We start from the raw sequence: 25804 nt of genomic DNA, 5'->3' as shown, positions 1-25804 counted from the left end.
TTTTCCACTTCCCTCTCAGAGGAAATTTTTCCCTGAACCAGGTGGGTGGGGAGGGGCCGTGGGGGTTTCCTGGGGGCTCCTTTCAGGGGGTTTTCCCCAGATTTGCCCTAAACTAGGACAGGCACTCACCTGCTCTCCCAGGCTCCTGCACAGCACCCTAACCTGGTGCTAGTTGCTGTTTCGAGGTGTGGGAAGTTCAAGTAAAGAGGAGCCAATGCTTTCTGCATCCTCAGCAGCAACGTTCCTGAAGAACTTGGAAGGTTCTTGGACCCATGGCCTCGGTCCTCCTTCAAACAACATATCCTTAGAGGAACCCAAAGTCACTAAAGCGACTGATGGTGGATCGATAGCCTGTAATCAATTAACTAATTGAAAATTAATCATCTATGTACACTGTTTGGTTGTGCTCTGCAAAATAAACCTCCTTCTGAATGGAACAGCTCTACTTGGATAAGACTGTGATTTCTCCCATGCAGTGGTTTGTCAGCACACTTAGTGAAAAACAGAGCTGCACCAAAATCCACAAGGATTCTGTCCAGCTGGATTAGATTCAAAGGAAGCAACGGATCCAAAGACAAGTTTTAGCTGCATTTTAATCACATCTCTCTCATGAAGAATTACAGCAAAAGGGAGATCCTTAAATATTTTTATGAGCACTGAGAGATAGTATTCTGCTATACTTTTAAAGAAGTATTTAAAATGGATGAAATTACGTCAAATTGTACTTTCACTTGCCAGTGCTCTCTCCAGAACAATTCTCTGTGTGTAGTTATTCTCCTACACAAGTTTTACTTCAAACCTGTCTAACAAATTCTGCACTGATGTGCATCCCTGGGACAGCCTGTGCTGTTCACCACCACAGCAGTTAACCTGACATTTAGTGCACAAAAACCTTTCCAGTTTCTGTTTCACAACATCACATTACATTCATTATAAACACAAATCTGTAGTATTTGCACTAACATTTTTTCCATATTGAGGGAAAGCTATGGTGAAATACTCAAGACTTCAGCCTGCAGTCAGTGCTAGGCTTCTGCAGATGAGGCAAGAAAATAAGAAAGCAGCCTCTTCTGTATTTCCATCTACTGACCCTGGACTCAGCTTCTTTCTTATTTTCTTCACTGAACCAGCCAGTGATGGAATGTAAACCCACCCACCTCAGTTTTTCAAACCTATTCCTTGCATAACCTGCTCCCTCTCATGTAAAGGTTCTTCAGTGCTGGATCCTGGATCTCTCCAGGAGCAGAGGAAGCAGACTCACTCTCAGCGGGAGATAAGCGGCGATGGCGATGCTGGCACTGAGGCGCACGTGCCCGTGGGTGTACACAACCACCAGCCTGGTGTACCCCTGAAATTCAGCCTTCAGTCTCACTCCACTGCAAAAATCAGCAGTTGGCTTAAGTCTTCCTGTCAGATAAATTAAAAATATACAAGAGCTTATTTGCAAAGAAATGCCCAGGCTTGTCCATCAAATTCAACACAGCTGTTTGAAGGCTGCCTACCAGAAAGATGGAGAGAACTTTTTACAAAGATATGTAGGGACAGGACAAGGGAGAATGGCATCAAACTGAAAGAGAACAGGTTTAGATAGGATACTGGGAAAGAATTCTTGGCTGAGAGAGTGGTAGGGCTCTGGCACAGGGTGCCCAGAGAAGCTGTGGCTACCCCTGGATCCCTAAAAGTGGCCAAGGCCAGGCTGGACAAGCCTTGGAGCAGCCTGGGACAGGTGAAATGTGTCCTTGCCCATTGCAGAGGGTGGGGCTGGAAGAACTTTTAAGGTCTCTCCAACTCAAACCATTCTGCATAAAAAAGCAAATCTATCCTCAAAATAAAACTACTCGGTTCCCCTCCCCTCTGAGGTTGGCAGTTCTGTGGGGATACTGTACAGAACTATGAATCAGTGATTTAAGGGAAAAGGGTGACTTGGGAGAGGTGTGACCTGTCACCAATTTAACTTCCAAACCAGGGAGGGAGTTAAAGCACCTTCAAGTGGGCTGAACACGCCAGGGTTCTCCAGCTCCACCCCCAGCTCCATCTGTGAGCAGTCGCTCAGGGGGACCAGCTCGCCCCTGTCTACGCTGGTCCGGCCACTGATCCTCAGGGGCAGCTCCAGCACCTGCCCCACGTGTGCCTCCACCTGGCAGGAAGTGAACTCCATGGCGCTGGGCTCGCTCACGTACACCTGCAGGGAAGGAACAGGGACAGGCTGGGTCACTGCTCTGCTCCACGCCAGCCCAAGCCCACAGCAGCTTGGTGAGCTTCCCTTTTACTGCTGCTCCTGTCATTCTCTCTTCTGCTTTACTGACTTTGAAGTGTGGACTGTTGTGTGCTATCGCCAGGGGGTATCATCACCACCTGGGAGAGGTTTAGCGTCCATTAAAGAATCTACCTCAGACCAGAGATTTCATAGCAATCACAGCTTTTATTTGCAGGATCTTAACTACTTAAGTTAAGGATCTTAAGTTAAGGTCTTGTGTTAGGATCTTAACTACTTAATCTTCTGCAAATGGCTTCAGGATACCAAACTGTATGGGACAGAATTAAAGCTGTAATCTGTGTGTATTAACTACTCCTAAAACTACTACTACTAAAAACTGAGGTCAGTAAACAGAACTCTGAAGAGCTGTTCCACACAGAAATCAGCTCCTAACACAGGAAAAAAAGCATTCAAAAATAACCTATTCAGATTGTGCAATACACTGCTCTGAAAGCTCGCATGGTCAGAAGGTTTCTTGCTGTCTTCAGGCTTTGACTTATGTTTGAGGATAAGAAGTTTAAGCTGAAAAAATCTTCCTCCCTGTGTCTCCAGCTGGTAACTGTTGCGCTGCTAAAAAGCAGCATCTTAGGCTGTTCAGAGAATTATTTCAGAGCGAGTGTGTAAGCTAAATTCTGAACAGATTTTAATTAATGTCACACCCCTCCCTTTGGGGCCACCCGATGTACTGTTCCTGCATTCTCCTCACTCCAAACCACACACACTGACCACAATGACCTAAGAACAGGGGATGGTCTACAGAGACACCACAAAATCCCTCTTGGGAGCTATGTTTTTTATTGCCATTTTCTCCTAATTTTCCCAAAGTACTGTTTTTTCTTGGCCAACTCGGGTATTTGCAGTCTGTCTGCAGCATGGTGCTCAGTTCAGGTACTTCTCCAGACAGAAATTTCCTTGTACATCCCGATAACAACTGTCACCCTTTGGTATCAAGGGAGAACACCCACCTATCACCCTACAGAATGAATTTTTAGTTTGGCTTGTCTGCCTAGATGGCCAGGCCAGGAGTTAATTACCATTTCCTTCTTGCACTTAAAACTTCCAGCAGGAAAAAAGGCTTGCCAAGGAAATCAGGAAGGGGCAAAAATGGGAGTCAAGTTAATGCACTGAACAGGGTTGGATTCCCTAAAGCACAAAGTGAAACAAATCACTTAACCTGCCACAGGGCAGGAAATGGAAGGGGATTGCCTATGGCATTCTCAGTGCCTTTGCTGTTTCCAAAAGCCACATTCAAGAACAATCACTGAACAATGAATCTCTTGCCTTCATTTCGCCATACAGCAGCGGATTCCGCACGTCGAACGCCTGAATAATGCTGACCCCAGCATCGCTCCCCGTGCTCAGCACTCCTTTGACTGTCACTGTGGCTACTGCCTGGTTAGAACAGGACCAGCTGAAGTTGCCACTTCCACCCTGAGTCTGAAATACAGAGGGAAAAATCTTTCAAATATTTAATCAAGTACATGGTTTTCACATTCCACAGCTTTGGATATCTTGTGTGAAAACCAGGAATGCACTGAGAATAGGACATACAAATAAAATAACACCTCAGAACTTAATAGGCAATAGAGAGATGAGAAGATTTCTACCTTTCATTTTAATTTCAGCTTCTTTCACACACCAAAACAAATGTCAAATATTCCATCACAGTAAAACACAGGTGAACACTGGAGCCATTTTAAAATGTGTATTGTTTTAATTTCTTTAACTTCCTCAGCATTTCCTTTAACCTTTTTCATAATTAAAAATGAACAAGGTGATAAATCTTCTCTAGAGGGACAGTGCGGAAAACAAACAAATCTAAATTATGCAGGAGCTTAACTAGTAATTTTTACCAGGGAAAGAGAAAAAAAAGAAAATGAAGAGGAGGGTCATTTCCCTTCTTCCTTTCTCGGAGCACATGCACAATCTGATTACAGAAGGACACAGACAAATAAACAGGCAGAGGTGTGTTACAGGAGATGCATGGGATGTGGTGAGAAAGGCTGAAAGAATCCAAGGGCTCAGCATATTTGTAAAGGTGTTTCAGCTGAAACAGGGAGATGAGCAGAAAACATAAAACAGAAATACCCAATTCTTAATAACTATGAAGACTCAGGTCCCTGCCATAAACCCCAGACGCCTCACTACACTTTCTGTCTCTGACAGTCAGTATGCACTGAGGAGAGGAAGGGTAAAGCAGCTTCCCATGCAGCTTCACCATTAGCCAGAGCCTGGCAGGGAGCTCCACACTGCTACCTGGGAGCAGTGCCCTCCCCAGGAACCTCCAGGTGCCCACCTCGCACAGCTGCACTGCACCTCTCATGCGTGCGCCGAAGGAGGGCAACAGAAACCATCTCATTGGCACAAATATGAACACAGCAACCCCCAACAAACCAGATAGCTGCCAAAGGAAAACCTGCCAGGCATTCTGGTACCTTCTGGAGCGAGTTACTTCAGCTATAAACAGAATTTGGCTAGATCCAAAAATCCCTTTCAATTTATTTTCAGAAAAACTTTATTCACCCATTTGAAATAGCCTGACTGAAGCTATGCAGTGGGAGGCAAACTCTGATGGAGAGGCAGGAACAGTTGAGCTGTGTGTATGCTGTTGACCAGTTGTATTGTGGAATCTAGAGACCAGAAGAAAGGTCTCAGTTTCAGCAAAATTTAAATCTTGGGAGAAAAAGGTTTCTATGTTTTTATAGAAAAACATCAGAGTAAAGTAAGAACAGCGAGAAAATTATTGCAGTACCATGAAGGAATGTTCTCTAGTGAAATACTTCATTATATATGCAAGATAAGGTGAGAACCGAACCGTGAAAGAGGTAGGAAACAAAACCACATTTCCTTTCCTTTACTGGGAAAACTCCAGCAGAATTATGACGTACTGCAAATGCAGATTTAGTACTAAGAATTTTTACCACACTCTGCTGGTGTGGTCAGGAATAGCATGAAGTAAACCAAACTAATCCCACAGAACAGACAAGTAGAGTTATGCAGGGCTTAACTCAGTGTAGCTGCCCTTAGACTTACACTGGAGAATGCAATTTAATCCTGTGAGATTGATTCTCTCCATGGAGTCACTGAATCAGAAAGGCTGTAAAAGACCTCTGAGATTATCAAGTCCACCACTGTCTTCAGGTCCCATACCCCATAATTTTTGAGCCCTTCAGGGATGGTGACTCCACCACTGCCCTGGGCAGCCTGTGCCATGGCTTGACAACTCTTCCTGTGAAAAAACTTTGTCTAATATCCAATCTAAACATGAGGATGTTTCCTCTCATCCTATCCCTTGTTACCTGGGAGAAGAGCCTGGCACCAAGTGTCCTGCTGCCTATTTGCATATAGTTTACTTAACACAGATCCGACACTGAGCACTACTTTATGCCAAAAGGGAGAGGTAGGAGTTGTGCATCCAACACCTGAGTGCAGGGTCTGGGTATCACTGGCCTGGGATAAGAGTCTGGGCTGAGAAAGCACAACTTTCTTTTCCCTACTTGGACTGGAGATACTGGATACTGGCATACAAACCATTTGCTTCATGAAGCAAAAGGAATAACCGACAACTTGGGAGCAAAGACACACCTAGTAAACATGGAAATCATCCCTTCTGTAAATAAGCTGTGGCCTTTGCCTCCCTGGAACTTTGTATTAGGAGCACAAGGCGTGTGGCCAGTGAGGAATACTGATGTCCAAGGCTGGCAGAGTGATGCTAATTAAACTTGTCATGCCCTTCTTTGTAGTCACTTCACACTCCCATTCGTATTTCCCATCCTTGCCAGCAAAGGGCAGCCTCTAATGATTGCTGTGGATCTTTGCATATGGGATGCTCCTGGAATTCCCAACCATTCCAGGCATAGGTGTGTGGTGCATGCATGAGGGAGAGAGGAAGGGAAGACAAGAGGTAGAAGTCAGTGGGATTTTATGTTTGTTGGTTTCTTGGTGCTTTTGTAAAACTGTATATTAACTCCTGTAACTAACGTCCCATGAAGTTCCTCCAAGTTACATTTTGGATGCCACTGTGCCTGAAGTATCCACAGTCAGCCCTAGCTCAGTGGTGTCAGGCCTCAGTGTGCCTGCCCGAGTTACACACCCAGCAGCTGGGTACTTCTTTGGCATACCTGGATGGTGTACTGGTAGGCTCCTGCTTTTGGCTGACAAGGAAACATCAGAATGCTGGGTACAAGCAATATTGGAACATAGATCTCCACATCCTGCTGGTTTCTCCCTGGAACTGGTAAGGTATGAACACCTCCATCCTGCAAAGTGCAAAACCACGGTGTTATAAATGGCACCGCAGAGCTTCCCAGAGTTAATGTTTAGTCCTTAGGTACAGACATGTCCTTGAAAACACCTCAGAGAGGAAGGAAAACTATTTAGGACCACTTATGAACAGAGCTCCTAGTGAGCAAATAGCTCCTGGCAGCAAGGTGTGCCACTGTACTAAATGAGCGCTGATGTTATGAAGATCCAGGTGCCCACATTAATTTAAAAGGCAAGAAAAAAGATAGTCTTTCATTGCTCCTATTTTGAGACCTCCCTTGGAGAACCAATCTGGAGGCTCAACACCTATATTTACTCTTTGCTCATCCCACTGTGTACAAAATTCAGCCTGAAAGCGCCCTTGCTCAGCCCTCCCTCCCAAACATTGGCCTTCACAGCTCTGCTGTCACTGCAGTGCTACGACCCTCTGGCACAACACAGTGTTGCTGCAGTTCTGAGGGAAGAACAACTCTCAAGGGATGCTCTTCCACTGAAGAGAACATCTCTGACACAGAAAATGACTGAGGTGTATCACATTGAAGGAGCTACTAAATCCTGCTCAAGGAATCACTAAATTGATTTTACAGCAAATGGGTTCAAGTGTTTAATTTTCAAGCAAAAGCAATTCACTTCCACACCACGTGCCCTAGTTAACCATACATTCAGCAGCCTGCCCAACCAGCAGAAAGTTAATGAATATTAATTTGGAGAAATGTGCAGGCTGATACATTTGGCAAATTGTCATTCCAGAGTTTAAGGTCACTTACCAATTGATAGCAAACTTCCCCGATGTAACTGACTGCAGAACAAGGTCAGGGTATGAGTGATGATCCTACCACAATAAAGTGTAAAATTCCCTCAGCCTTGTGAGAGGCCCCTTGCCTAGCACAAGGATCTGCCCCAAGAAAAGAAATCAGTGCCGTGTACCACTGCCCTAACAGGAGTTTGCCACATGCTCGGGAGCAAAATCCCACAGTCTTTAATTTAAGCAAATCCTCTTTTGACTCAACTGACAGTTTTCATGAAGAAAGGATTTTAGAATTTGGTTCTTAATCTGTTCAAAGACAGCTCAGACCCACGTAATTCTTAGGTTTCCTTTTGCTAGGAAGTCACTACTGCACAGCTCAATTAATTTTAGGCCTGCCAGTGAAGCAGAGGAGTTTTCACAAAGACACACCTGGTCAACTACTGATGTCAGTGCAGCATCAGTTGTGGTCTGACCTGCCTTTACAGCCATCACATAATGATAGGACCCATTCAGAGAGGACTGCAGCACCTCAAAGTGTTCTCCAGACAGCTCTGTAGTAATTCGGATATTCTAAAACCAAAACATGAAACAGAAATTGCCACAGGTACTGACGTCAGTGGAGGACAGAAAGCCCTAAACATACAACAAGAAGTCAGTAAGCAAACTGTTTAATAACACAGTTCAAAGACACACTGCTGAAACTGATTAGAACTCTCCCTGTGGAAGTTTCAGTCTTTCAGTAAGATTTTACCTTTAGAGACATTAACTACACAGAAAGTTTCTTTTTAAATTTCATGTTAAATGTAATTTAACATGAAAGTACCTATATTTATACCACTAAGTAGTTCATATTTTACAGTATTTTTCTAATTTTTTCCTTCTTCAACACAAAAGAACACATGAATATACTGTCTCAAAGGCAGACTACTAAGCTCTAGCTCAAACTCAGATCTGTATCCCAAAAAGCAATTATGGGGAAATAAAATAATATTCCCCTAGATCAAATACTCTCAAAAGCAGTAATTCAATAAAATTTTTCTTGTTGCAACTGAATTATCTAAATTTCGTTTCCTCTGCAGTTTAAGAACTATGTGTTTTTGGTACCTAGTATATAGAATTAAGGAAGAAGCTCTTCCCTGTGAGGGTGGGCAGGTCCTGGCACAGGTGCCCAGAGCAGCTGTGGCTGCCCCTGGATCCCCGGCAGTGTCCAAGACCAGGCTGGACACCGGGGCTGGGAGCAGCCTGGCACAGTGGAAGGTGTCCCTGCCCATGGCAGGGGTGGCACTGGGTGATTTCAGGTTGCTCCAAGCCCCATCCAACCTGAAAGACATTGCCCAAGTTCCATTTTTTTTTCTACAGCACTTCAGACTCCAATAACTTCACATGAATCACCCAGAGTGCTTTGTTTTTAAAAAGTAACAACAACAAAACAAACGAAAAAATGAAGAGGCAAGAAACAACAAGCTTTGCACTGTCCTGTCTCAATGTAAATAAGAAATCACTCAATTCCAAAGCAAGTCAGGATTTAGGAGACAGTCACAGAAAAGTATCTAAACATTTCAACTTACATCAGATAAATACACCTTATTGCTTGATTTATCATACATGTCAACTGTAATTTCATAAAGTCTGCCCGTTTCCAGGACCCATCTGTCACCTGGATGAACTGTAAATCCTGCAAAACAGTAAATATTGAACAGCACAAAACAACAGCCTCTTTATCTAATGGAGAAAAGCATTTTGCTTCTGGTGCCCACACTCTGCAGATGAACATTCATTATTTTAAACTGCTGACTACACAGATAAAAGAAAGTACATAAAACCTATTTCACATTGAGCTACTTTTATGAATAAAATTCCTTTTCTGTGAAAGCTAACATTGAACGGAAGCGTGGAGATACAGCATGAAAATCACAGAAACAAGGCCAGAAATTGCATTATTCAATCAGAAGACTGCAGCAGTACCAACCCAAATATGCAGGAGCTACCACACAGACAGTGCTGCTGGGCAGCCAGGACACCCCCTGCGTGCGGATACCTGCGGCTCAGTCAAGGAACACATGGTTCAGCACAAGCCAAGAGCAGCATTCTCCTGGCACTCCTCAAGCCTCTGTGGCTATTCTAAAGCTAAGTGTGCACTGCAAATAAACATTCTCCCCACTTCACTGCAGGACAGCGAGCACTTTGGAGAGATCTCACTAGAGAATATAAGGACTGAAATGTAAACATTAAATAAAGCCCCATACATTTCTACAGTGACTGAGGGGAACAGACATGATTTAAGTGATCTTTTGCCAACTTAATTTGGTAAAGCATTCCAAGGCATCAGACAGCTGTGCTGAGACTGAATTCACAGCAGTGCTGCTTTCCACAGCTCCTGATTTCCAGACTCGACACAAATGAGGATAACTTGATCCTTCCGTGTTGCCAAGGGTGGAAAGCTTGTCTCCTGCCACAGAGTGGTGGCTGGAGAAGCGTTCCCAAGAAAGGATACTCTTGTGCACCAGGATGAGGTTGGTTTGGCCCTGCTGCAATGTAGTCACAGTGGATGTTGCCTGGTCCAGCTTGGCAACTGGTGGGGAGGGATGTCCCTTGGGATGGAGGATGTTGTTCTGGAGCTGCAGCTCCTACTGCTCTGATGGCATTGCTGTTTCTGGACGTGAAACAAAACATAGGAAACAATAAAAGCAGGTGTGGCAGTGGCTATCTGCTGCTAATTATTGCTGATTACTTTTTACTGATGCCTAGTGCACATATGAAATCAATACTTCTAGTGGCTTGTAAAAATAGCACTTCTGTCCTGACATCACACACACAAAACGAGTTTCTTGGCAAATTGTATGTCTGTGAAACTGCAATTCCCAACTAATGTCATCTCAGTATTTCGACCTAACATTCAAGTGATTTCCAGCTTCAAACGAAATAAAAAGACAGAAGGGAAAAAAGGAGAGAAAACTCAAGGCACTGCATTTTGAAATGGGCATAAAGCCAGATAACCCACATTTATAAAGGCTTCACTTTGTGGAGCAAATCCATTTGCCAATAAAACATTTTCTGTTAGAAAAGTTACTAATCTAAATTTGATTTAAGCAAGAAAGTCAGTCAATTCCTTAGTGACTGTCAACAACTAAAATCACAGTGTTAGCTCTCATTTTAAGTTACCCTTGTCTCCACATCCTTGACAAATCTGCAAGAGTATATTCTTAAGAGTCACAATTTTTTTGACAGAAAGAACTAAACAGCTCTATCACTGTGTGCCTTAGGAAAACAGTATTAAACATTAACATAGTAGTTTAAACACAATTAAAAATTTCTCAGCTGTTAAAAATTCACACAAAGCATTAAAAAATAAAAATAAATGAGAATAGAACAAACCTGTGATCTTCCATTGCCTCTGTTTCTGAACTCTGTACTGAATTGATGTTCCCACCAGAAGATAAATGTCATATGTTGGATTTAAAAATATGTTTTCCAGAATAAGCAATCTGACTTCTGAAGGCTGTACATTCTGTTGATAGAGGGGAAAAAAAAAAAAAAAAACCCACATTAAAAAGAGCTCATTTGTTTAAAACAGACCATGAAGCAGGAATTTAGAATCTAGAAGTGTAAACCATTATTTGCTGTAATTTTATTTTTATTATTTGGCTCTTTAGTTTCATCTTGACTTTTGTCACAACAAAATGCAAGGGACAGTGAATGGTACAGAGATCTGCTCTGTGCACACAGTGCAAGAATGAAGAAAAAATTCATGTCGATATGAAGATCATTTTGGAGACTATAGAAAAACAGATGCTCATTCACACATTCAGAAATACGTCCTCCCCTCTGACATCCAGAAATCTTACCTTATAGATGCTTTCCTGAAGTCTTGCCTTTAATTTAGAACTCTCTGTTTTTATTCCAGACACCAGAATGGTATCTCCTTGCTTGGCAACTTTTTCCATTTCCAATATATAGGAAGGTGGGATGTAAGTGGATTCTAAGAACTTGAGAATACTGAAAGGTGAATCACAAAGTGAACAGAAAATTGTTAACCAACCTTTGTTTACCCACAGAGAAACACCACCAGCATCTACTCCCAGCCACTTCCATTTTTAAGCCGATTTAAGATACTTGCCTGGGACCAGATATCCCAATTTTACTCATTCTTTGAGGTATCTGCAGCTAACTTCTGTGAAAGGTAAGTTTGTCTGAAGCTTGCTTGTGAGCTATCACAAGACTGCACATGTTGTCTACAATTACCTCTCCAGTTTGTTCAGTAGGTGAGACTGCAAAAACCCTCTATATTGTAAAAGAACTGATGTGCAAGACCCAAAGCTTATGTTTATAAAAGCAATAGCTCAACAAACCCAGAATGCAACTCTGACCTCCCTCAAGAAGCCAGGACGTATTTAACAAAAGACTATGAAAATAGTCTGCAAGCAGAAAACCTGTAGTAACTGTTAGAAATTTCAGTGAAAAGTGGCAAAAGAGAGGGAAGGAATTTGCCATGAACGGGCAAATGACAGGAAATTTTGGAAAGAGGAGCATATTTCACATGGTGTCACCTTCTGTATGCACATGATCTGCCTGGCTTCGTGTTCACGTTCAGAGAAAAACCAGTGGAGCCATATGGAGAACAGTTATGGATATTAACATATTCCTGACAATTTATGATTTATTTTGCAAAGCTGTACCACTTGTAGAACATTTCTATGGTATCATAGTTATGCTAACAGTAGAGAATATATCAATATTAGTTTGGTTAAAATCACATCAGCAAATAGTTATACTGACAAAAAAAGCTCCACATGTACCAGGACTTGGGATATCCAGTCCCACTAAGCTATTCATTCTGGCTCTCACTTGTACCTGCAGCTTCAGGTGTATTATGGGCTTAGCAGGCTTTCCCCAGCCAATGCTGCTTCTCTAAGGCTGCAAAATTAGTTTGTGTTTGCCCAGGAGCAAAGTCTTGCTGGCTCCCCCCATCCCACCTGCAGCGTATTTGGAGTGTCAGGTGGAGGATGGAAGTCGGCTGTTAACCATTCTGCTCTGTAGGAGAACTGGTTTCCCCACAAGGAATCCTCCTATTTCAACACCAGAACTAAGTGTCCACTGACACCTGAAGCTCTTAAGGCTCAGAGAGCTCCTTTCTGAAATGGAAAGTGACTTTTTTCCCTTCAAAAGCGAAAAATAAAACTCTGCTGAAATCCTGAGATAACAATCTTACTGGTAAATCTTCCTTCTGCATGAGATGTTTCAGAAAGATAACAACTGCATCTGTTTATTTCTAATTATGGCATCGGAGCTACCAGAGCTGCTCACTAACACTATCATTTAAATTAAACAGAGAACAAAGTGCCCAGGCTGCTGAGTAGGTTAAAAAAACCCAAACTGAAACAACTGACCCTTAACATTATCATTTTAGGCACCAGTTCAGTAAACTGGCTAGATGTGGGGAAGTATTTTTTACGCATCAGACTGAACCAACTTTTGAGACCAAAGGAAATTACTTTACCGTAGAGTGTTGTGGGAATCTGAGAAGCCATCAGGCTCTAGGTCCTTCACCAATGTCCAATCAAACACCAACCCTGCCAAAGTGCTGAAAGTGTTTCCTACAAATCAAACAACCAGATTAAAATATAAACAGAGAACGAGCATAGAGTCTTCCTGGAACATAAACCATGACCTATTTCCCTGGGAAATTTCTCTATTTTATCCCTACAAGAAGAACCATGAAGTACCCTTGAATCTGCACAACACCAAGCCACAAATCCAGCACTGCACATAGGACAAAAACAAATTTACTTTTCATTATTAACATATCACCATATTACCATACTTCACCTGACATTCACAGTTTACAAACACAGGTGGGATGGGCACAGTAACCAAAACAGTTAATTCCACCTTTTATAGCCGCTTGACACATTATTTCCCTTCAGTAGCTGTTCTAAAACTCCCTTGCTTGGAGTGTTGTGTGTGCACAAAACTTGATTGTTGTAAGCATGGAATTCATATCAGATCATGGCTCTTTTTCTGATGCTACAAAAAGCAGAAGTTTTCTGCTCCTATTAAATAACAAATGCATTCACAAATGCACTGACTCTTGTAAGCCTAAATGGTGTGTCCCAGAAGTGTTTGTGTAGCAGTTAAACAGATTGAGCAATAAGTGGTTGGTCTCAAACATCACCTCGGAACCTCCTGTCAGATACCTGACTGTTCACAAAAACATCCTTTTGCAAAATTCTTTAGACTACTTCAGCTCAAAAGAAAAAAAGGAACAGACAACTTCACCAGGTATGATCCAGAGAAACTCCTTAAAATTCTCCACTTGGCTTCAAACAATCAACAGTGTGACAAATAAAGCTAGTGCATGTATCAGACAGTTAGAACTTTCAATATCTATTTAATTTCCTACAAGCAGATCTCTTACCTTCTGAATCCAAAGCATGAATTTTGAGCTCCAGCGGTGAATCCTCAAGGTAGAGCTCTCTCATTGTGGACACAACTTGAATGCCATGAATTAAATCAACGATGGCATCACAGCGAAGCACTTGTCCAGTCACTTGAAGAGACATCAGAAAGAGCACAAGAAAGCACAACACTGGATGTGCTCATCAAGAACAATGATAAGTTAAGATGCACCTCAAATTTAGCCAGTGACACAAGGCACTGACACTGAAGGAACTGAAACTTGGTCATGACCTTCATGAAGAAACTCATGGTCAAACAGTGGCTCAGAAAGCAAGAAAAACAGTTCCCTTCCTCACTGAACTGCAGAATAAATCTGCAGAAACTCTGATCTCCATTTACACTGACAGGTACAGGTGCTGTCTGGGAGTGCTTATGCAGAGTTGCTACAGTGCTCTCATGTCCCAGAGATGACTTTCACCCACAGACAATAAACGCCCATAAACTCCTTCAGTTAGTGACTGCACAGCATTTAATTGGCCATCCGGCTTTGCCTCTCTCTCACTATAAAAACTAACCAGGTATATTGTATGACAGACACAAAAGCAACTTCCAGCTTTTCAAATACTAAGTATCTGAATTTGCGCTAGTCATTTTTATTAAACACTTTTTTATATTTCAATCACCCCCTCTATTGGTGGATTTTTGGGGGTGGGGGTTTTAAGAATTACATTTTTTCCTGGGTGTATCATTAAAGTAATTAACACTTATCTGAGGCAAACAGAAGTTAAAACTTTTTACTTTTCCACGGCGATGGAAAGCCTAAAAGACTGTGCATAGGAAGTGAAATGCGCCTGTGCAGCTCCAGATCTCAGCTTTGCTGGCGGAGCACGGCAGGACGGGCACGAGAAGCAGCGGTTAGCTCAGACTCACGCGTGTCCTCGGCGGAGATGATGGTGGTGAGGCGCGTGGGCTGCGAGGAGCGCGCCTGGACCAGCGCTCTCTGCGAGCAGAGGCAGCCGGCCGGCCCCAGCGGTTCGATGCTCGCCGCCTCCGGCCGCGTGGACGACCTGCGGGTGGGGAGCTGTCAGCACACGGATCCCAGCAATTCACCCGGCACCTGCTGCGTGCCCAGCCGCTGCCTTTGGGAAGAGCGGATGGCAGCAGCTCCTCAAGGACCCCAGCCAAGGCAAGCGTGGGCCGAGGATGGGGAAAGCCCAGGCCAGAGGCAGGGCAGGCAAGCTCACCATTCTCTCCACCATGGAATCAATCAACTTTCCCCGAAACCCATGGAGCAGGCCCAGGGTATTACTTAGTGGAGCCCAGAGTTCCCTTCCAGTGTACCAAAACCGTCAAGATAAAACAACAACAAAAGTTGAAGAGTTATTAAAAACCAAGCCTCTTCAAAGTAAATCTGAGCTAGCAGCACTGCACATCTGAGGGGTAAGTGCAGAGCCAGTGAAGTGCTGCAGCAGCCAAAGCCCTTGCTAGTCACTCCGGCCCTTCAGCCCCGTGCCCGGGCTGTGCCGGGGCCGTCCCAGCCCAGAGCCAGGGAGGGAGAGAGGCAGCGCCGGGAGCTGCTCGGGAACCCAGCCCGGAACAGCCCCCGCTGTGTGCCCGGGATCCGCTCACAAGGGCCCTTTGAAGGATTAAAACAATGAAAGCAAGCACTGATGGGTGACAAAGCTGCTCGGGAATCGCTCCTCCGGATAGCACAGCTCTGATGAAAACTTCTAGAGCAGACAGCTGCGCTCTCTGGTAAATGCAACCTAAACTGGGCACTGGATTCCCCCCTGTAATTTGGGGAAGCTGGATGGCTTGGACTTTTTCTCTGGAAGATGTACAAAAATGCCTACCTGGGATGTGTGGGGAAAATTCTCTAACCCAGCAAGGAGCAGGATGGGAGTTCCAAACAAACAGCAATGTCACGTATGACTGAGTTCCCAGACACAGGTTTCACCTCCTTCTCTTAATGGCACAACCAACAAATCCACACCAGCAAAAAACTGAATTTCTCCTTAACTAAAATCGTATCTATTGAAAAACAACACATCACAGCGCACTGAATTATCTGAGAGTTAACAGCTGCAGCCCGGGTGAGCACGGGCCTCTGCTCGTAGCCACTGCAAGAAAACTGCAAATCCCATTTCGAACCTTAAGCTCCCAACAGTATTTTGCTTCCATAAGGAGTAGTTTTAGAGGATTTTGAAACTACAATATCAACTGCTGACTCAGAATTTCAAAGTACTTTATCTAATCAAGGAAAAAACAGCCCACAGCAGTAGGCAATGGGCAATTGAAACACTAATTGAAAGCTTAAACCTGAAAATTGTTTGTTTATATCTAGTCTATATACCTAAACAATGTACACAAATATGTGCATATCTTTAATAGGGATTACACTGTTTCTAAAATAATATTATTTTCTGTATTAATAGCACACAGCTTTACTCTAAAAAATTAAAATCTATTTGAGAGATTAAAAGTGAGCAATTAGCTATTTTACTTCTGTTCTGCTGTTCCCAGGCAACCATGAAACACTTTTCCAACATTTAGCAAGTTTCTTTAAAAATATAAGCTTTCACAACAAGTAAGGCTTTTCCTGTACTTGCCTGGTTGGCTTTTAAAGCTGAGCATGTGCATGTGACTAGGTCTGCATGCAGGTTTTTTTAAATAAGAATTATATGTAAGAAATTGACTTTTATTTAGCTCTTTACACTGCTTAATACTCTCTGCCATTAGATGTTGTGTTATTAATTTGAGGATTTTGCATTCTTACAGTCTGGTATTGATTGTGGTTACAACACAACAGAGGTTTCACTGTGGTTTGTATTTGTTCTTTTAATATCTGGCTATGAATTGTAATACAAAACCACTGTGATTTGCACTAATAGCAGTGCTGGAAAATGGAATCTAATTACAGGATACTTTTCAGATTAGGAAAGCATCAACAAAAATTAAATTTTAACTGCAAACATACACTCTCCAATTTTAAAGGAACTTTCATGCTTTTACAGCTAAAAGCCAGTCACTGCAGTAGAGAAACTGAGATTAAATACTATTTGGCTTCTAGCAATAGTTTAAGAGGTAGAATATCACCTGAATGTCTTTTTTTTCAATAGAAATTTTACTCCAGTGGGCCTTTCTGAGGCTTGGTTTCATATGGATTTATATTTAAAAACAATCTGCTCGATAAGTATTTTTTCCAGCAGAACACAGGAAGTATCTGATGGCCCCTCTATCATTCAGCAATATCAGAAGCACATTCTGCTTACAGCTACCTGGATGCAGGGCCAAGCACAGAGAGGCAAAGGCATTAATCAGCCAGGCTGGGGATTACAGCAGCACTACACTGGGATCACTACTGGGTCCTAGATGGGCAAGAAAAAGAATCTTCAGCTTTAAGTGACAAAACCCACAATTTGGATCCTCTGCCAACTACAGCAGCTCTTCGGCAGCGTGTCAGTGTGTGTGACATTGAGAGCTGGGCTTGTCAGAAGGCAAAATTAGATCCTGAGAAGCCAGCAATGGGAAACATTTCTGGCACTTGCTCTGGATCCCAAAGCCAGCGCCTGTAAGAAACAGCAAGGCAGGGAGGAAGGACCTGAAGGAAGACTGAGGAGGGAAGGGGAAAAAAGCTCACCAAAGTCCCCAGTTTGTATTTCCCTCAGAGAAAAATCCTACTTGCTGAGGAATGAATGGCACCAACAAAGAGGCTGCCAGTCCTCTTGTCAGTCTGTGCTTCATTCACCATTTCCATCCCCTCCAGGGCCTCAGACACAGAGCCATGTGCCAAGACTGTAGCCACACATCTAGCCAAACCCAGGCCTGTGTTCTTTATTGACTGTTCTGTAACACCACATGTCAATCAATACCCCACTAGATTATACGTCATTTATTCATCAGTTGGTTCAAAGATCAGGCACTTATTCCTGTTTCTCTCCCTGGCAATTCTCTGTTGATTCTTATTGCTCCAGTGTTTTATACTGTTCTGTCAGCTCTTCAGACTAAACTCAGCTGACTGAGCCAGCAAAAATCCACCTCTGTGGAGCTGCACTACGACTGTCAGTTGATCTGATCTTTTAGAATTTTATTGGGCATTTGGGCTGGTATGCAGTCAGCGGGAACTGAGCAGTAGAAGACTCCAAGAGTTTGGGAAGATTGGACTGACCAATACACTGGGGACATTATATAGCCACTCTTGGGACTAAAAAGAGAGCAAAAGTCTAGAACATTTATTTCATGGGTGTTCAGCAATGAAATATTGCCCAAAATCAACAAGTCCCTAGTCCTTCTGTCTGCCTTAGCAGGCAAGTGATGCTCAGACTGAGAAAAAGCTTTTTTCAACAGTAAACTTGCACTGATATTCAAACATCAGCTAAGAGAAACAACATTATTTCTTCTGCCTCCTGGGCTCTGTCAGAACACTTCTGCCACAGACTCGCACCCCCTGCTCTGGTTCTGAGCCAACACTCTCAGGTAACACACACACCTGAGTCACAGCAGCACAGCCCCTCTCACTTTACCACCCAGCACACCTCAAACCAGTCCTGAGCTCCTGCTGGCACTTCCAAGAGCTTGAAGCCCTGCTGGGAAAGCACAGCCAGGTGAGTCAGGGAGAGGGAGAACAAACATTATTTAAGATGTCACTTCACAATACGGAAGTTAACAATAGCTCACACAAAACATTTTTTGTGACAGTCAGACAGGTTTTTTAGACCTGTGGTAAAAGAGGTGATCCAGGAAGCAACACAACTCCCACATTACCAGGGATGAGACTATTGGTCTTAGAGCAAAGCAACAGATCTCAATGAACAACACTACTGATACAGATTTTTAAAAGCACACAAGCCAGCAGACGGAGAAGTAAGATCAATCTATAACAACAACACGACAAGGTAAGGAGCTGGAAAATGAGCTTGGCCAGCCAACTACTGTGACAGCAGCACTGTGCAGTGGGCTTGGGCTCTCTGCAAGTACCTGTGCATCCCACAGCTCCAACACCACTCAGCCACTGCATCTCCCCCTTTACTGTTGTGCCACCAGCTCCTCTCCCATGGCAATTACCTCATTACAACTCCTTCAGTGAGGGCTTCAGTAGCACACACAAACCTTTCATTAAGGTGGCAATAAACTCCTCTTCATTTCCACCAGCCCTCACCATGTATCTCAGTTCTACACTCCATGAAACAATGAAATATGTAAACATATTTGTACACTGCAGATAATTTCTGCTACAAATACCCAGCCATGGAGCCTACCTTGGGGGGAATATTTTTTTGTGTGTGTGTGTGTGTTCCCATCCTTCCCCAAAAAATGTTATTATGGTATGGCAGGTTTCAAGGAGAAAATTCTGCTTTTGAATGCTTTCATTCTTTCAGGTGCAATTTATGGATTAAGGTGGTTAAAAGACAAATACAGATGCAATAGAAATGCTAAATATATCTGCACAGACTGTATTTTATGCCTGAAAATAGTGCCACGTACAATATTAACAGATGGAAACACCGTCTGCTTTGAAAACAAAGCTTTTTCCAAAAGATAATTTTAATATAAAGGCAACCCAAACTCCAGAAGGCATGAGCATTTTGAAATCCAGAAAATACTTTAGAGCCATGCTTGTAACTTTACCATTACTCCCAGTCTGTTGGGATGATGACAGAACTTGACCTTTTTCCTCTCAATCAGTGCAATTCTCAGACACCACTACAATCACTTTGAAAATATCCTACTTTCAGACGTAAACTTGAAGGCTGAAAGGGAAACTGGGAAAAAGTAAAGTCACAACATGCTATAGACTGATCTTTCAGGAAATTGGACACTTGCCTTTGAATTCTGAATGCTTGAGATGAGTAATGCAGACCTTCAAAAGGTGTCAAGCAGCTATCAGATGCTGCTGTACAACCAGAACAGCTCCCATAGGCCACAATCTCCCATATCCCAAACCCCCAGTCCCCTCTCCAGACACAGAGGGCCTGAATCTGACCATTTCCATTCAAACCCCTGCTTTCATGCATGCAAACACACCTATCATTTCCCAAATGTGAGGAAGAGTCACTCCATCCCAAGCCAGTGCATTTGGTACTCCCTAACTTGGTCAGTTCGACAGCCCCTCTCCAGTAACAGCTCCTTCAGACAGGAAGCACAGGTGTCAGCAAGTGGCTGTGCTGCTGCTCCTCCAGACACAATTCCTTCTGTCCCCTCACAGCTCCAGGCCTGAGGGGACAAGGATGCAGAGGGAGAGAGCCCCGGGTGCAACTGCTGCATCTGCTCAGGCACACACACGGCTCCTTCCTCCGGAGGGTTTGCCGAGCACACGTCGAGTTTCACAACCCACATCCTGCCAGGCCTTGCAAAGCAGAAGTCAATAAATGCTCATTCTACAAGCCACAGAAGATGACAGCACACAGAAGGTGAATTAGGTGTAATTTCCTGAATTCTCAGCCAAAAGTCATCTCTGAAGGGCAGAGGGAGAGGATGGAAAAGGATGTTGAGGCCCCTTTGCATGAGGGATATGAGCCATTGTATACTGGCAAACAGCACCAATGGAACATGCTCTGAAGTATACAAAAATCACTTCCATTAGAGATACGTAGATAAAATATGGCATGTCTCTGGAGAACAATCTTACATCTTTTCATTTGAAGACTTTAGTGAGATTAGCAGAGATCTCCATGCTTCTGACAGCAGGATAGCACCTGGCATGTGCAGGAATGGCTGCAGCCAGCCCAGCATCATCTCACAGCTCACTGGCAAACAGGAAAGGGAGTCTATACTCCCCGATTTTACTAGTGCTTTGATGAGTTTTGGGGTTTAGCTTTATGCAATTGTCCTAGTTTAGGGCAAATTTGGGGAAAACCCCCTGAAAGGAGCCCCCAGGAAACCCCCACGGCCCCTCCCCACCCACCTGGTTCAGGGAAAAATTTCCTCTGAGAGGGAAGTGGAAAAGAACCTGTTTATTCAACAACAAAGCACTCCCCAACACCAAAACAATTAACACAAGATGACAACAAGACTCTTTCACCCCTCTGAAGAGCTGAACAAATCCAGAAGGTCTTTCCTGGGAGTGGTCGCCCGGGTCTGGACGCTGGGGATGGCTGCTGCAGATCACCAAATGCAGGCTCCTGGTGTTCCTTGGTGTTTCCCAGATCCCAGTCCAGAGCAGGCTGGATGATATTCAGAAAGAGGAAAGGGAAAAAAAAAACCAACAGTCCAGGGAAAGAATTGGACTGCTTAACCTAACTATGAAGCAAAGCAAGAAAGCAAGAAAGCAGGCAAAGCAAGCAAGCCAAGCAAGCAAGCAAGCAAAGCAAAGCCAGCCAGCCAGCCCTAGCCTTTTCTAGCTTTCCAGCAGACATGGGGGGAGGTGAACCAGATGATAACACAGCAAAACAAACCTTCACTTTCAGAGTCAGTTCTGAAAGCACAGAACATAATATCAAACGTAAACAGAACACACGATTGGAGATACAAACACCATAACAGTCACCCTAGGACATTCCACCCCTTATCTCCATATCTTCAACATCATGTAAAAACTCCATCAAGTTAAAACTTGTATCTTTCACTTACTCATTTCCTTCTTTCTCATGTCTGTGTGTTTCATGCACGGACATTGGCAGTAACATTCAGCAAACAGTGATATTTGCACAATAGTTTCACCCCACAATCAGATCTCCCTGAGGTACACATCGTGTTGTTCCATCTCTCTGCATTATCCACCATGTACAACCTGGTCCCTGAGCAAAGACAATCCCACGAATGGGTTTGTCTGTACTCGAGGCAGGATTGATCCACACTGATTTCCCTAACAAACCTCTGACATGTGCTACTGGGACTTTATCTCCGTCTACTATATTCAGGGGCTCAGACTGGGCAGGACCTGCTCGATTGGTGGAACCTCGGCTGTTAACTAACCAGGTGGCCTTTGCTAAATGTTGCTCCCAATTTTTGAAAGATCCCCCACCCAATGCTTTTAAGGTGGTTTTTAACAGTCCATTGTACCTCTCCACTTTGCCTGCAGCTGGTGCATGGTAGGGGATGTGGTACACCCACTCAATGCCATGTTCCCTAGCCCAGGTGTTGATAAGGCTGTTCTTGAAATGAGTCCCATTGTCTGACTCAATCCTCTCAGGGGTACCATGCCTCCAAAGGACCTGCTTTTCAAGGCCCAGGATGGTGTTACGGGCTGTAGCATGAGACACAGGGTAGGTTTCCAACCATCCAGTGGTGGCTTCTACCATTGTGAGCACGTAGCGCTTGCCTTGGCATGTCTGGGGCAGGGTGATGTAGTCAATCTGCCAGGCCTCCCCATACTTGTACTTGGACCACCGCCCACCATACCACAGGGGCTTCACCCGCTTGGCCTGTTTGATGGTAGCGCATGTCTCACAGTCATGGATAACCTGAGAAATACTGTCCATGGTTAAATCCACCCCTCGGTCTCGTGCCCACTTATAAGTGGCATCTCTACCCTGATGGCCTGAGGCATCATGGGCCCATCGTGCTAGGAACAACTCCCCCTTGTGTTCCCAATCGAGGTCTATCTTTGACACCCCTATCTTTGCAGCCTGATCTACGTGCTGATTGTTTTGCTGCTCTTCATTAGCTCTACTTCTGGGGACATGGGCATCTACATGGCGAACCTTCACAGGTAGCTTCTCTACCCGGGTAGCGATATCTTTCCACTCTTCAGCAGCCCAAATTGGTTTTCCTCTACGCTGCCAGTTAGCTTCTTTCCACCTCTCTAGCCACCCCCACAGAGCATTGGCTACCATCCATGAATCAGTGTAGAGGTAGAGCTTTGGCCACTTCTCCCTTTCTGCAATGTCTAGGGCCAGTTGAACGGCTTTGAGTTCAGCAAACTGGCTTGATCCACCTTCTCCTTCAGTGGCCTCTGCAACCCGTCGTGTGGGACTCCATACAGCTGCTTTCCACTTCCGATTCATCCCTACGATGCGACAGGAACCGTCAGTGAAGAGAGCATAGCGTGTTTCCTCTGCTGGCAGTTGGTTATATGGTGGAGCTTCTTCAGCCCGTGTCACTGGTTCTTCTTCTTCATCTGCGACACCAAAACTTTCACCTTCGGGCCAATTTGTAATTACTTCCAAAATCCCAGGGCGATTCAGCTTACCAATATGGGCACGCTGCGTGATGAGAGCAATCCACTTGCTCCATGTAGCACTGGTGGCATGGTGGGTGGAGGGAACCTTTCCTCTGAACATCCACCCCAGCACCGGTAGTCGGGGTGCCAGGAGGAGTTGTGCTTCTGTGCCAATCACCTCTGAGGCGGCCTGGACTCCCTCGTAGGCGGCCAAGATTTCCTTCTCTGTTGGGGTGTAGTTGGCTTCAGACCCTCTGTAGCTCCGACTCCAAAATCCCAGTGGTCGGCCCCGAGTCTCATCAGGCACCTTCTGCCAAAGGCTCCAGGACAGACCATGGTTCCCGGCTGCAGAGTAGAGCACGTTCTTCACATCTGGTCCTGTCCTGACTGGGCCAAGAGCTACTGCATGAGCAATTTCCTGCTTTATCTGGGTGAAAGCTTGCTGCTGCTCAGGGCCCCAGCAGAAATCATTCTCCTTGTGGGTGACCAGGTAGAGGGGACTCACGATCTGACTGTACTCAGGAATGTGCATTCTCCAAAAACCAATGGCGCCTAAGAAAGCTTGTGTCTCTTTCTTGTTGGTTGGTGGAGACATGGCTGTGATCTTGTTGATGACATCTGTAGGAATCTGACGCCGTCCATCTTGCCACTTCACTCCCAAGAACTGGATCTCTCGAGCAGGTCCCTTCACTTTACTCTTCTTGATGGCGAAACCAGCTTCCAGGAGGATTCGGATGATTTTCTCTCCTTTCTCAAACACCTCTGCTGCTGTCTTCCCCCACACAATGATATCATCAATATATTGTAGATGTTCTGGAGCCTCACCCTTTTCTAGTGCAGTCTGGATCAGTCCATGGCAGATGGTAGGACTGCGCTTCCACCCCTGGGGCAGTCGGTTCCAGGTATACTGCACTCCCCTCCATGTAAAGGCAAACTGAGGCCTGCATTCTGCTGCCAGAGGAATGGAGAAAAATGCATTGGCAATATCAATAGTGGCGTACCACTTCGCTGCCTTGGACTCCAGCTTGTATTGGAGTTCCAGCATGTCTGGCACAGCAGCGCTCAGTGGTGGAGTCACTTCATTCAATGCACGGTAGTCCACAGTCAATCTCCATTCTCCTTCAGATTTACGCACAGGCCAAATGGGGCTGTTGAAGGGTGAGTGGGTTTTGCTGACCACCCCTTGGCTCTCCAGCTCTCGGATCATCTTATGGATGGGAACCACAGCATCTCGAGTTGTTCTGTACTGTCGACGATGCACTGTTGAAGTGGCAACTGGTACCTTTTGTTCTTCTCCCTTCAACAGTCCTACTGTAGTTGGATTCTCAGACAGTCCAGGCAAGGTGTTCAGTTGCTGGATGCCCTCTGTCGCTACAGCTGCTATCCCAAATGCCCACCTGAGTCCCTTTGGGTCTTTAAAATATCCTCTTCGAAGGTAATCTATGCCCAAAATACATGGGGCCTCTGGGCCAGTCACAATAGGGTGTTTCTTCCACTCATTTCCTGTCAGACTTACATCAGCTTCCACCACGGTAAAGTCCTGTGATCCACCTGTCACACCAGCGATAGAGACAGATTCTGCCCCTACGTGTCTCAATGGAATTAACGTGCATTGTGCACCAGTATCGACCAAAGCCTTATATCTTTGTGGTTCCGATGTGCCAGGCCAGCGAATCCACACAGTCCAGAAAACACGGTTTTCCCTCGCCTCTACCTGGCTAGAGGCAGGGCCCCTCTAAGCCTGGTTATCCTTCTTGCCTTGGGTGTATGTCTTAGAAGTTCCTTCAAGGGGATCAGACATGTCATCATCATCATCATGCCTGGCAGTTTGGCTACGGGCAACTGGAGCTGCTCTCCTTTTGGTGGCACTTCCTCTCTGAATCTTACCTTCCTTCAATTCACGCACCCGTTGTGCCAGAGCACCAGTAGGTTTTCCGTCCCATTTCCTCATGTTTTCTCCGCAATCGCGCAGGAAGAACCACAGCTCAGTTCGTGGGGTGTACCTTCTCTCACCATCTGAGGAACGTCTACGTTGGATACCAGAACCTCTGATCTGTACTGCTGAGATTTGGAGAAGGTCCTCCTTTATCTCCTCCCTGAGTCTCTTATGATTCTCCTCTATCTTATCTTCTAATTTCTGCAGACGTGTTTCCACTGCTGCAATTCTGGCATGGGTTGGGCCATGTACAGCATCTGCATATGCTCGGAGTTTCCTTGCCATTTCGAGCACGGTCTCATCCCTCTCATCTTGCTTCATTATTGCTAAGGCAGAAGCGTAGTCATGTGGCCCAAGCCGTACAAGTTTTCGCCACATCACAGATGTACATGGTACCAAGTCTGGATTCCTAGTTGTTATTTCATCTGAGAAGATAATCTCTGCCACTGCCATTTCTCTCAGACGTTGGATCCCTTGTTCTATAGTCTTCCACTGGGTTTGCTGCATATAAAGATCATCTGCACACAGGTATCTTTGTGCTACACTTTCCAGAACTCGTGCCCAGAGGCTGTGAGGGTTAGCCCCCCTCATCATTCCTTGATCAATAACAGCATCATGTGACAGGGATCCCAAATGTCTTGCCTCAGTACCATCCAGAATTGTAGCCTCGCCTGCAGCATCCCAAAGACGGACCAACCAACTAATTACAGACTCATCAGGTCGTCGGGTATAATCCTTCCTCAGGCCACGAAGGTCCTTTAGGGAAAAGGACTCAGTATTGGCCTCTGATCTTGTACCAGTTGCTTTGACTTCTGATTTTATGTCAGCAGGCATTGAGGGTCCCTCTCCTGCATTATCATCATCATCGTCATCATCCACTGGTCGATTGGTCTTTTCTGTGCGCTTCCCACTTCTTGTGCTAGTAGCAACAGCCATAGGTTGAGGCTTGGCTGCTGAGTCTGGTTTAGCTGCTGGCTTTGAGCCGGGGGTGTTTGCTGCAGCCTGAGTGACTGGGATAGCTGCTGATTTATCTCCCTGCCCCCCTTCCTCTGTCTGCTGCCCTACAGTATCTAACAGGGTGCGATAAGCATATGCCAGGGCCCA

The 25804-nt window shown here is 44.8% G+C and overlaps 1 pseudogene; it reads right to left on the bottom strand.

Annotated features, from left to right (window-relative positions):
- Positions 1–25804, bottom strand: part of LOC115498348 (nuclear pore membrane glycoprotein 210-like) — an 88224-nt pseudogene that overhangs the window by 22873 nt on the left and 39547 nt on the right.

This window comes from Taeniopygia guttata, chromosome 25, assembly GCF_048771995.1.
Source record: "Taeniopygia guttata chromosome 25, bTaeGut7.mat, whole genome shotgun sequence".
NCBI classification, from domain to species: Eukaryota; Metazoa; Chordata; class Aves; order Passeriformes; family Estrildidae; genus Taeniopygia; species Taeniopygia guttata.
Note: the sequence above shows the minus strand (reverse complement) of the source record. Positions and strands in the feature narration are given on the sequence as shown.